Below are 12,475 nucleotides of genomic sequence, written 5' to 3'. Positions count from 1 at the left end.
ATTCCCACCGAATAAAAAAGAGTATCGTGTTTATTCCATTGCTGTGTGGCACATTACCACATATTTAGCAGCTTTTATTATCTCACGGTTCTGTTGGTTGGAATTCTAGGTACTCTGTGAGTAGGTCCTCTGCTCAGGGTGTCACAGGCTGAAATCAGTTTCAGCTAAGTCTGCTCTCTCACCTGAGGCTCAGGGATCTCTTATAAGCTCATAAGTTATTGGCAGAATTTTTTTCTTGCAGTAATAGGACTGAGGTACCCATTATGTTTCTGGCTGTCAGTAAGGGCTGTTCTTAGCTCCTAGAACTGCCTGCCATTCCCTACCACGTAGTCCTCTCCACAACATGACATCTTGCTTCCCTAATGCTGGCATAAGAATCTCTTTGACTCCTTTTAAGGATATTACTTACCCAGCATAATATTCCTTTCAATTAATTCAAAATCAACTGATTAGAGATCATAATAATATCAACAAAATTCCTTCTGCCAGGTAACATAACATAATCATTGAAGTGATATCCCACCAGATTCACAAATCTCACTCACGCTTCAGGCTAGAAGATTACATAGGCCAGATACACTAGGGGGCCATATTAGAATGTTATAATATTGCACAGCATGAAATACATGTATTACATTAATTATAGATGGCCAATAGCTTAGTCAGTGAAGACTAAATAGCAATTTCTATACCATCCATTAACAATTTAAGATGCAGACTAGTAATGTTCAAGTCCTTCCAAAATGTAAATTAAAACAGACAAGAATTAAAGACCAGTGAGTAATTTAAGAAAATCTTTTGACAAGAAATCATCCCTAGAGTAAATATTAGCACCTTAAAATAATTAATAGATAAGCAATAATTTACTTTTCCAGTTTATTTCTTTTGAGTTCAGAGCAGGTTGCTTTACGAACCTATGATTTAATTACAAAGGATCAAAAAGCTGTAAATAATGAAGTCCCTAATAATAATTATATATCCGTATGATAGATTCTTCTCTTTTTCTGCCACATGCTTCTCAACAGTACCAAGTCTACCTTTCAAAATCTCTTAACTATTGCTTTAAAATAGATAAATTTCTGCTAACTCATCAGGTGAACATAATACCTTTTACACTGGTCTTTAATATCCAAACCTAAAGGAGTAAATCTAAATAAGGCTGACCATTTCCGGGCAGTCTGATAAATATCCCAGTTTTGTAATATACATAAGATAATGCATATTGCATTCTTTCTCAAATGTATAAATGCTGCAATAGAAATTTTATCTATTTTGAAGTTCTGTTAAATATATTATGAAATCGGAACATAGAAACGTTGACCAGTGCAAAGCTAGCAGTGGCCTGGCCTAATGGGTGTACAGACCCCTTGGAAATGTTCATTAACAGCAGTTCAGGCTAGTGAGTTATTTAAACATATTGTTTCTAAAGTCAAGGTGTGATTCTGATCTACAAACAAAACTCAAAATGTATTTGCTACTTTGGTCATTGACTTACAAACTTTTTTTTAATTTAATTTTTTTATTTTATATTGAAGCATAGCTGATTTACAGTGTTATGTTAGCTTCAGGTATACAGCAAAGCGATTCAGTTATACATATACATATACATATATCCATTCATTTTCAGATTCTTTTCCCATATAGGTTATTACAGAATACTAAGTAGAGTTCCCTGTGTTATACTGGAGGTCCTTGTTGGTTATCTATTTTATATATAATAGTGTGTATATGTTAATCCCAAACTCCTAATTTATCCCTACCCCCGCCCCCCCCCCCCCCACATTTCCCCTTTGGTAACCATAAGTTTGTTTTTGAAGTCTGTGAGTCTGTTTCTGTGTTGTAAATAAGTTCATTTATATTATTTTTTTTAAGATTCCACATATAGGTGATATCATATGATATTTGTCTTTATCTGACTTACTTCACTTAGTATGATAATCTCTAGGTCCAACCATGTTGCTGCAAATGGCATTATTTCATTCTTTTTAATGGCTGAGTAATATTCCATTGTATATATGTACCACATCTTCTTTATCCATTGCTCTGTTGATGGACATTTAGGTTGCTTCCATGTCTTGGCTATTGTAAATAGTGCTACAATGAACATTGGGGTGCAAGTATCTTTTCAAATTATAATTTTCTCCAGATACATGCCCAGGAGTAGGATTGCTGAATCATATGGTAGCTCTATTTTTAGTTTTTAAAGGATTCTCCAACAGTGTAGGAGGGTCCCCTTTTCTTCACACCCTCTCCAGCATTTATTGTTTGTAGACATTTTGATGATAGCCATTCTGACCAGTGTGAGGTGATAACTTACTGTAGTTTTGATTTGCATTTCTCTAATAATTAACGATCTTGAACATCTTTTCATGTTGCTGTTTGGCCATCTGTATGTCTTCTTTGGAGAAATGTCTAGATCTTTTATCCATTTTTTGATCAGATTGTTTGTTTTTTTGATATTAAGCTGTGTGAGCTGTTTGTATATTTTGGAGATTAATCCCTTGTCAGTCACATTGTTTGCAAATATTTTCTCCCATCCTCCAGGTTGTCTTTTCATTTTGTTCATGGTTTCCTTTGCTTTTAAGTTTAATTAGGTCCCATTTGTTTATTTATTTATTTATTTATTTTATTTTTAGTGCTCTAGGAGGTTGATCCAAAAAGATATTGCTGTGATTTATATCAAAGAGTGTTTTGCCTGTGTTTTCCTCTAAGAATTTTATAGTATCCAGCCTTACATTTAGATCTTTAATCCATTTTTAGTCTATTTTTGTGTGTGGTGTTAGAGAATGTTCTAATTTCATTCTTTTACACATAGCAGTCCAATTTTCCCAGCACCACTTATTGAAGAGACTGTCTTTTCTCCATTGTATATTCTTACATCCTTTGTTGTAGTTTAATTGACCATAGATGTGTGGGTTTATTTCTGGACTTTCTCTCCTTTTCCACTGATCTATATGTCTATTTTTGTGCCAGCACCATAATGTTTTGATTACTGTAGCTTTGTAGTATAGTCTGAAGTCAGGGAGCCTGATTCCTCCAGCTCCATTTTTCTTTCTCCGGATTGCTTTGGCTATTTGGGGTCTTCTGTGTTTTCATACAAGTTGTAAAATTTTTTGTTCTAATTCTGTGAAAAATGCGTTCGGTAATTTGAGAGGCATTGCACTGAATCTGTAGATTGCCTTATGTACTATAATCATTTTGACAATACTGATTCTTCCAATCCAAGAACATGTGATATCTTTCCATCTGTTTGTGTCATCTTCTACTTCTTTCATCAGCATCTTATAGTTTTCAGAGTACAGGTCTTTTGTACCCTTAGGTAGGTTTGTTTCTATGTATTTTATTCTTTTTAATGTGATGGTAAATGGGATTGTTTCCTTAATTTCTATTTCTGATCTTTCATTGTTAGTGTATAGAAATGTAACAGATTTCTCTGTATTAATTTTGTATCCTACAACTTTACTGAATTCATTGATGAGCTCTGGTAGTTTTCTGGTAGCATCTTCAGGATTTTCTATGTATAGTATCATGTCATCTGCAAACAGTGACAGTTTTACTTCTTCTTTTCCAATCTGGTTTCCTTTTCTTTCTTTTTCTTCTCTGATTGCCTTGGCTAGGACTTCCAAAATTATGTTGAATAATAGTGACGAGAGTGGACATCCTTGTCTTGTTCCTGATCTTGGAGGAAATGCTTTCAGCTTTTCACCATTGAGTATGATGTTAGCTGTGGGTTTGTCACATATGACCTTTATTATCTTGAGGTAGGTTCCCTGTATGCCCACTTTCTGGAGAGTTTTTATCATAAATTGGTGTTGAATTTTGTCAAAAGCTTTTTCTGCATCTATTGAGGTGATCATATGGTTTTTATTCTTCAATTTGTTAATATGGTGTATCACACTGATTGATTTGTGAATATTAAAAAATCCTTGCATCACTGGGATAAATCCCACTTGATCATGGTGCATGATCCTTTTAATGTATTGTTGGATTCAGTTTGGTAGTACTTTGTTGAGGATTTTTGCATCTATGTTCATCAATGATACTGGCCTGTAATTTTCTTTTTTTGTGGTATCTTTGTCTGCTTTTGGTATCAGGGTGATGGTGGCCTCATAGAATGTGTTTGGGAGTGTTCCTTCCTCTGCAATTTTTTGGAATAGTTTCAGAAGGATAGGTGTTAACTCTTCCCTAAATGTTTGATAGAATTTGCCTGTGAAGCCATCAGGTCTTGGACTTTTGTTTGTCGGAAGTTTTTTAATCACAGTTTCAATTCCAGTACTTGTGGTTGGTCTGTTCATATTTTCTATTTCTTCCTGGTTCAGACTTGGGAGATTTTACCTTTCTAAGAATTTGTCCATTTCTCCGTGGTTGTCCATTTTATTGGCATATATTTGCTTGTAGTATTCTCTTATGATCCTTTGTATTTCTGTGGTGTCAATTGTAACTTCTCCTTTTTCATTTCTAATTTTGATTTGAGTCCTCTCCCTTTTTTTCTTGATGAGTCTGGCTAAAGATTTATCAATTTTGTTTATCTTTTCAAAGAATCAGCTTTCAGTTTCATTGATTGTTTCTATTGTTTGTCTCAATTTCATGTATTTCTGCTCTGATCTTTATTTCTTTCTACTAACTTTGAGTTTTGTTTGCTCTTCTTTTTCTTGTTGCTTTAGGTGTAAGGTTAGCTTGTTTATTTACTTACAAACTTTTACCATTTTTAAATACAGGTAAATAAAATTTTCCCTTTGAATTTCTTTTCTTCCTTCCTTAAATCCCTCACTCCTTTCTTTCTTCCTTCCTTTCTTTCTGCCTGCCTCCCTTCTTTTCAATTTGGCTTGCCAAATATAGATCTGGGAATAAAGGCACCTGCATTGTATTTCAAGCACTGGATTACCCTCTGTTGTTTCATTCTTAGTAAAATAGATGTTGGATGAAAAATCCAAAGGTAAGCAGTAGCTAACAGTAGTCTTATGCTGCATGGAAAACTATGTACATTTGAAGGCAATTAATATAATCCTTCACTTTACTTTAGGATTCCTTGTATAGGTAACAAGTTTTTCCACCTGATCATAGAGGCATTCCTAGTAAGTACCTTGCAATGTGTGCTGAGCAGGGCCTGATGTCCATAAGTTCTTCATGAGATTTCTCTCTGTGCTTGAAAATGATCACAGATATCAGTGAACATTCCTTTCAGGGATTGATATACTATTTTTATGTAGGTTTCGGGTTATATTGTTGGAGGTAATAGAGCACAGTAGGAAAGAGAAGAAATGTGGGAGTCAGGGAGACAGGGTTCAGATTTTTTCTACTTTGTCTATCTTAGGCAAACTGCCCATCACTTTGCACTTGATTCCACTTCTGTAAACTGAAATAATAAAACGACATTACATATAAAGTGATACAGTTGTTAGAGGATCAAATGAGATATATAAAGTGTTTATTATAGTACTTGGGATATAATAAATATTCAGTAAATGGTAGTACTTTTAGTTCCTTGAATAACAGTTCCATAATCCAGTGAGTGTGGGCAAAATCCCATAGTTTATCTTTTGGCAACTCACAATGCACAGTGGCTAATGAAATGCTTTGGGGAAACTTATGATCTTTTTCATATATTTATTTAGGCCTAATATTATGTGAATTATATGATGGGGAGCCTGTATGTGTGTGTGTGAGGGAAAGATTAATGTTTCATTTTACGTTCATTCTGGAATAAAATGCTCTATTACTCTATTTCTACCTTATCTTTCTATCATCATAAATAAGGATCTTTCTGTTATATTAAGCCTATAACAATGAAATGTAATTTGAATTGGCAAAGTTAACATTGCATGGGAAAGCATTTTCTGTTGATTAAATGGTTCTTGAAATTCCACAGTCAGAAAATTTTTACTTTTTGCTTCATAGTAGAGGTGTGATGTTTTTTCATTCTGGTTGATGAGACATATTTGTTTGGAAAGAAAAAAAAATTGAGTCCTAGAAATTTCTTTACCAGCTTCTTCTGGAAACACTTCAAGTACTGTTAGTGTAAATTAGATTTCCCTATTTGATCATTCAAATTCCCATAGATATTTCTCAAGTGTATACCAAATTTTGAAGTTTTTATATTGGGAAGTGCTCAGTACTTTCTTTGGTTATTAAATATACCCCATTCTTTAACACAAAGTCAGTTAATTATTTAATGTTATACTAAAGCACTCTGAGAATTTTTCAAAACTGTTTCAGTTTAAATATTAAACAATTTTGAGTTCACGTAAGTTTCAAATCAAACACTTCAGGAGAATTCCAAATTTAGGAGAAATGCAGGTTATTTAAAGCATGATTTTTTTTTTGAGTTATGAATGGGGATTGAAGAAGAGATAGGGAAAAGCATTTAAAAAAAATACATATTTGCAGCTAAATGGCAATGTTTTAATCAAGTGGGAAACTCTCTTTCCAGATGTTAACCTTGGAGCATATTTGTAGCAGCTGTGCACATTTTCTAATATTATGGGAGCAGCAAAATGTCCTTCTTTTAACTTGCTTCTTTTCCCAGAGACAACATTGGCAGGTAGAAATGGCTTTCTGAGCACAACTGAATGAACGGCTTTTAAAATGAAGAATATGGAGGTGCGGGAGAGGAGAGGAAGCAGAGGGTAACATTATGGCTTAGCAACAGTTTTCAGGAAATCAAAGGCAGGGAGTTAAGTATATTTACATTCTTTTAGCTATTAGTGTATGTATTCCCTTCTCAGAGTTTAAGAATATATAGGTTTATCGAAAACAATGTTGTTGTTGGTTTTTTTTCTGTTGTTATTATTGTTTCCCTGAACATCCTAATGTCATGCCAGGACAAAATTCAGGACAAACTGTCACACAAGGATAGTAGTGATGCAGGATGTTTATCTTCCTCATCTGCCACCTTCCCCTTCTCTTTCCCTTGCCCCAGTTTGCCCCCTCCTTCATATGCCATGTGGCACATAATCATTATTCCCTCAACAAATCTCTCACAAAAAGATTTTATTTTATTTTTTCATGAATTTACACCCAAATGTTATCTCTGTAAAGTTTATTTGCATTTTAAACCTTATCTCAGACTGTAGAAGCAAAGAATTTAACACTCTGTTAAGGGGATTTTAAGCATCACTTGGCAGGCTGGGGCACGTTTTCTGTGAGCAAATCCTTTTTCTGCTTCTCAGAAATTGTATTCTCTGCAGTTGCTTCTCCAGGTGGGAAAGCAAAATAGCTCAAAAATAAAATCACTGGGTTTACAGACAGGCAGACATGAATTCGGATCCCTGCTTCTGCCAGTTACCTTTTGAGTAATCCGGGAAACGTCATTTAACCTCTTTTTCATTTCAGTTAAGTGAGTTAAGTAATCAACTCTACCTCATAAGGCTGCTGAGAGAATTGAATAGATTATTGACACAACTGTATAATTAATAAATGTAACTATTATTATTGCATTAGCCTGGTTTTGGTTGAAGAGATAGAGTGTTCCATTTACCCTTAACTATTATTATTTTTAATAAAACAGTGAGGGTCTTATCCACTCTTATACAAAATGTTAAAAACTCTTAAACTATCCATCACCTTAGATGGCTGACCGTGTCCAGTACAAGACCCTTGGAATTCTTGATATTTCCACTTGAGTGCCGCCTGCCACATGATATTCAGCATTTTCTCTGTTCTTCTTTGGACAAGGATCAATACTTAACTATAGCAGCCTGGCCTCCTTCTGACAACAAATAATGCCTGAGAACAGGAATACCTCAGATTCAGCAAGAATAAAGCAGATTAGCGAGCTAGGAGAGTGAACTATAAATTCACATATTAACCTAGCATCACCAGCACAAAATTCAAATTTCATACTTTCTCGCCATTCAGGATCGAGATTCTAGCTCCATAAACCAAGACCTGCCCTAGCTGGCTGCCTAGACATGACAAATTAGTGATGATATCCAGTGATGCTTTCAAAACTTTCATTTATCAAGAAAATAATACCTGGCTATCAGATGACACCTCAGTGTTAATCCTATCCTGTGACTTACTGTTTTATTCATTAAAAAATTCACATTCATTCAGTATTTACTGGATACCAGTATCATGCTCCACATGAGCCAAGGAATTAATGTGCTCACCCAGGATCTGGGCCTTTTTATTTTATTTATTTATGTATTTATTTTAAACATCTTTATTGGAGTATAATTGCTTTACAATGGTGTGTTAGTTTCTGCTGTATAACAAAGTGAATCAGCTATACATATACATATATTCCCATATCCCCTCCCTCTTGTGTCTCCCTCCCACGCTCCCTATCCCACCCTCTAGGTGGTCACAGAGCACCAAGCTGATCTCTCTGTGCTATGTGGCTGCTTCCCACTAGCTATCTATTTTACTTTTGGTAGTGTATATATGTAAATGCCATTCTCTCACTTCATCCCAGCTTACCCTTCCCCCACCCCATGTCAAGTCCATTCTCTACGTCTGCATCTTTATCCCTGTCCTGCCCCTAAGTTATTCAGAACCATTTTTTTTTTTGTAGATTCCATATGTATGTGTTAGCATATGGTATTTGTTTTTCTCTTTCTGACTTACTTCACTCTGTATGACAGACTCTAGGTCCATCCACCTCACTACAAATAACTCAATTTCGTTTCTTTTGATGGCTGAGTAATATTCCATTGTATATATGTGCCACATCTTCTTTATCCATTCATGTGTCAGTGGACACTTAGGTTGCTTCCATGTCCTGGCTATTGTAAATAGAGCTGCAGTGAACATTGTGGTACATGTGTCTTTTTGAATTATAGTTTTCTCAGGGTATATGCCCAGCAGTGGGATTGCTGGCTCATATGGTAGTTCTATTTTTAGTTTTTTAAGGAACCTCCATACTGTTCTCCATAGTGGCTGTATCTTACATTCCCACCAACAGTGCAAGAGGGTTCCCTTTTCTCCACACCCTCTCCAGCATTTATTGTTTGTAGATTTTTGATGATGGCCATTCTGACTGGTGTGAGGTGATATCACATTGTAGTTTTGTTTTGCATTTCTCTAATGATTAGTGAGGTTGAGCATCCTTTCATGTGTTTGTTAGCAATCTGTATATCTTCTTTGGAGAAATGTCTATTTAGATCTTCTGCCCAGTTTTGGATTGGTTTGTTTGTTTTATGATATTGAGCTGCATGAGCTGCTTGTATATTTTGGAGATTCATCCTTTGTCAGTTGCTTCATTTACAAATATTTTCTCCCATTCTGAGGGTTGTCTTTCCATCTTGTTTATGGTTTCCTTTGCTGTGCAAAAGCTTTTAAGTTTCATTAGGTCCCATTTGTTTATTTTTGTTTTTATTTCCATTTCTCTAGGAGGTGGGTCAAAAAGGATCTTGCTGTGATTTATGTCATAGAGTGTTCTGCCTATGTTTTCCTCTAAGAGTTTTATACTGTCTGGCCTTACATTTAGGTCTTTAATCCATTTTGAGTTTATTTTGTGTATGGTGTTAAGGAGTGTTCTAATTTCATTCTTTTACATGTAGCTGTCCAGTTTTCCCAGCACCACTTATTGAAGAGGCTGTCTTTTCTCCATTGTATATTCTTGCCTCCTTTATCAAAGATAAGATGACACTATGTACATGGGTTTATCTCTGGGCTTTCCATCCTGTTCCATTGATCTATATTTCTCTTTTTGTGCCAGTACCATACTGTCTTGACTACTGTAGCTTTCTCATATATTCTGAAGTGAGGGAGCCTGATTCCTCAGCTCCTTTTTTCTTTCTCAAGATTGCTTTGGCTATTCGGGGTCTTTTGTGTTTCCCTACAAACTGTGAAATGTATTGTTCTACTTCTGTGAAAAATGCCATTGGTAATTTGATAGGGATTGCATTGAATCTGTAGATTGCTATGGGTAGTATAGTCATTTTCACAATGTTGTTTCTTCAAATCTAAGAACATGGTATATCTCTCCATCTGTTTATATCATCTTTACTTTCTTTTCAGTGTCTTATAGTTTTCTGCATACAGGTCATTGGTCTTCTTAGGTAAGGTTATTCCTAAGTATTTTTTTCTTTTTGTTGCAATGGTAAATAGAAATGTTGCCTTAATTTCTCTTTCAGATCTTTCATTGTGAGTATATAGGAATGCAAGAGATTTCTGTGCATTAATTTTGTATTCTGCTACTTTACCAGATTCATTGATTAGCTCTAGTAGTTTTCTAGTAGCATCTTTAGGATTCTCTGTGTTTAGTGTCATGTCATCTGCAAACAGTGACAGTTTTACTTCTTTTCCAATTTGGATTCCTTTTATTTCTTTTTCTTCTCTAACTGTTCTGGCTAAAACTTTCAAAACTATGTTGAATAATAGTGATGAGAATGGGAAACCTGGTCTTGTTCCTGATCTTAGTGGAAATGGTTTCAGTTTTTCATCATTGAGAATGATGTTAGCTGTGAGTTTTTCATATATTGCCTTTATTATGTTGAGGTAAGTTCCCTCTATGCCTACTTTCTGGAAGGTTTTAACATAAATGGTGTTGAATTTTGTCGATAGCTTTTTCTGCATCTATTTAGATTATCATATGGTTTTTATACTTCAGTTTATTAACATGATGTGTCACATTGATTGATTTGCATATATTGAAGAATCCTTGCATTCCTGAGATAAACCCCACTTGATCATGGTGTATGATCCTTTTAATGTGCTGTTGGATTCTGTTTGCTAATATTTTGTTGAGGATTTTTGCATCTCTGTTCATCAGTGATATTGGCCTGTAGTTTTCTTTTTATGTGACATCTTTGTTTGGTTTTGGTATCAAGGTAATGTGGCCTTGCAGAATGAGTTTGGGGGTATTCCTCCCTCTGCAATATTTTGGAAGAGTTTGAGAAGGATAGGTGTTAGCTCTTCTCTAAATATTTCATAGAATTCGCCTATTGTAAATAGAGCTGCAATGAACATTGTGGTACATGACTCTTTTTGAATTATGGTTTTCTCTGGGTATATGCCCAGTAGTGGGATTGCTGGGTCATATGGTAGTTCTATTTTTAGTTTTTTAAGGAACCTCCATACTGTTCTCCATAGTGGCTGTATCAATTTACATTCCCACCAACAGTGCAAGAGGGTTCCCTTTTCTCCACACCCTCGCCAGCATTTATTGTTTGTAGATTTTTTGGTGATGGCCATTCTGACTGGTGTGCGGGGATACCTCATTGTAGTTTTGATTTGCATTTCTCTAATAATTAGTGATGGGAGTATTTTAAATAGGATATATGTTTTGTAACATGAGTACAAAATAAGAAATCACATTTTATTTATAACCCATGGAAAAGTCCAGCCTATGGTATCTTTGTAACTTAGAGTCTTCAGAGAACCCAACCTCTATTTTATTGTTCTATCATTGTGGTGGATCCAAGATGAGCACCTACCATTTGTTAATAGACAATAATGAAGAATGTCTTTTGAAAAATCAAGATGAAAAGTAGAACAGACGGTCATCACCTAGAAAGAAAACCATATTTAAGAGACAGTTTTTCCATTGAATAATGCATTTAATACTAATTACTGGGCTTCCCTGGTGGCGCAGTGGTTGAGAATCTGCCTGCCAATGCAGGGGACACGGGTTCGAGCCCTGGTCTGGGAAGATCCCACATGCCGCGGAGCAACTAGGCCCGTGAGCCACAATTACTGAGCATGCGCGCCTGGAGCCTGTGCTCCACAACAAGAGAGGCCACGATAATGAGAGGTCCGCGCACCGCAATGAAGAGTGTCCCCCACTTGCCGGAACTAGAGAAAGCCCTCGCACAGAAACGAAGACCCAACACAGCCATAAATAATAAATAAATAAAAATTTAAAAAAAATAGTAATTACTGAGCAACTATTATGTACAAAGCACTGGACTAAAATATTTCTCTACATAGCATTTTAAGAAGTTACCACCATTGGAGCAGGTCATTGAGACAAAACTAATTTTTAGTCATCAACATATATCCTTTATTTGCCAATAAATCAAGCTACATAGTTTTGAAATATAATATCGATTTTTGTTTAAAAATGTATACCAGTTTTCCTCCATAAAACTTGGAACAGGGAATTATTTCATGCTTTGTTTTTGACATAACATCTAGTATGAATCCTTAGAGCAAATAAATAAATATATACTAATTCAATTTGTTAATGTATATATTTATGCATTCATTATATATGTTTTGAACCTTGACATGTTTCAGGTTCCATGCCATATTCTAATTAAAATAATAATATTACAAAATATTGACTCTCAAAAAGTTTCTATAATTTTGTGGGAAAAGACATATAAATAATTATTAAAAGAATGGTAAAATATAACAATAAAGCTATATCCAAAACTCTATTGGACCACAAAGAGGGATTGCCTATCTGATGAGGTTGAGAAGTTAGACAAATCTTTCTAGAAAATATGATTCTTGAACCAAAAGATGGGATGGAATTTGTCAAATATAAGTAAGTAGGCGGTGATAGGATATTTTAGGCAGACAGGAG

Source organism: Balaenoptera borealis (genome assembly GCF_965194805.1).
Source record: "Balaenoptera borealis genome assembly, chromosome: 2".
NCBI lineage: Eukaryota > Metazoa > Chordata > Mammalia > Artiodactyla > Balaenopteridae > Balaenoptera > Balaenoptera borealis.
Note: the sequence above shows the minus strand (reverse complement) of the source record.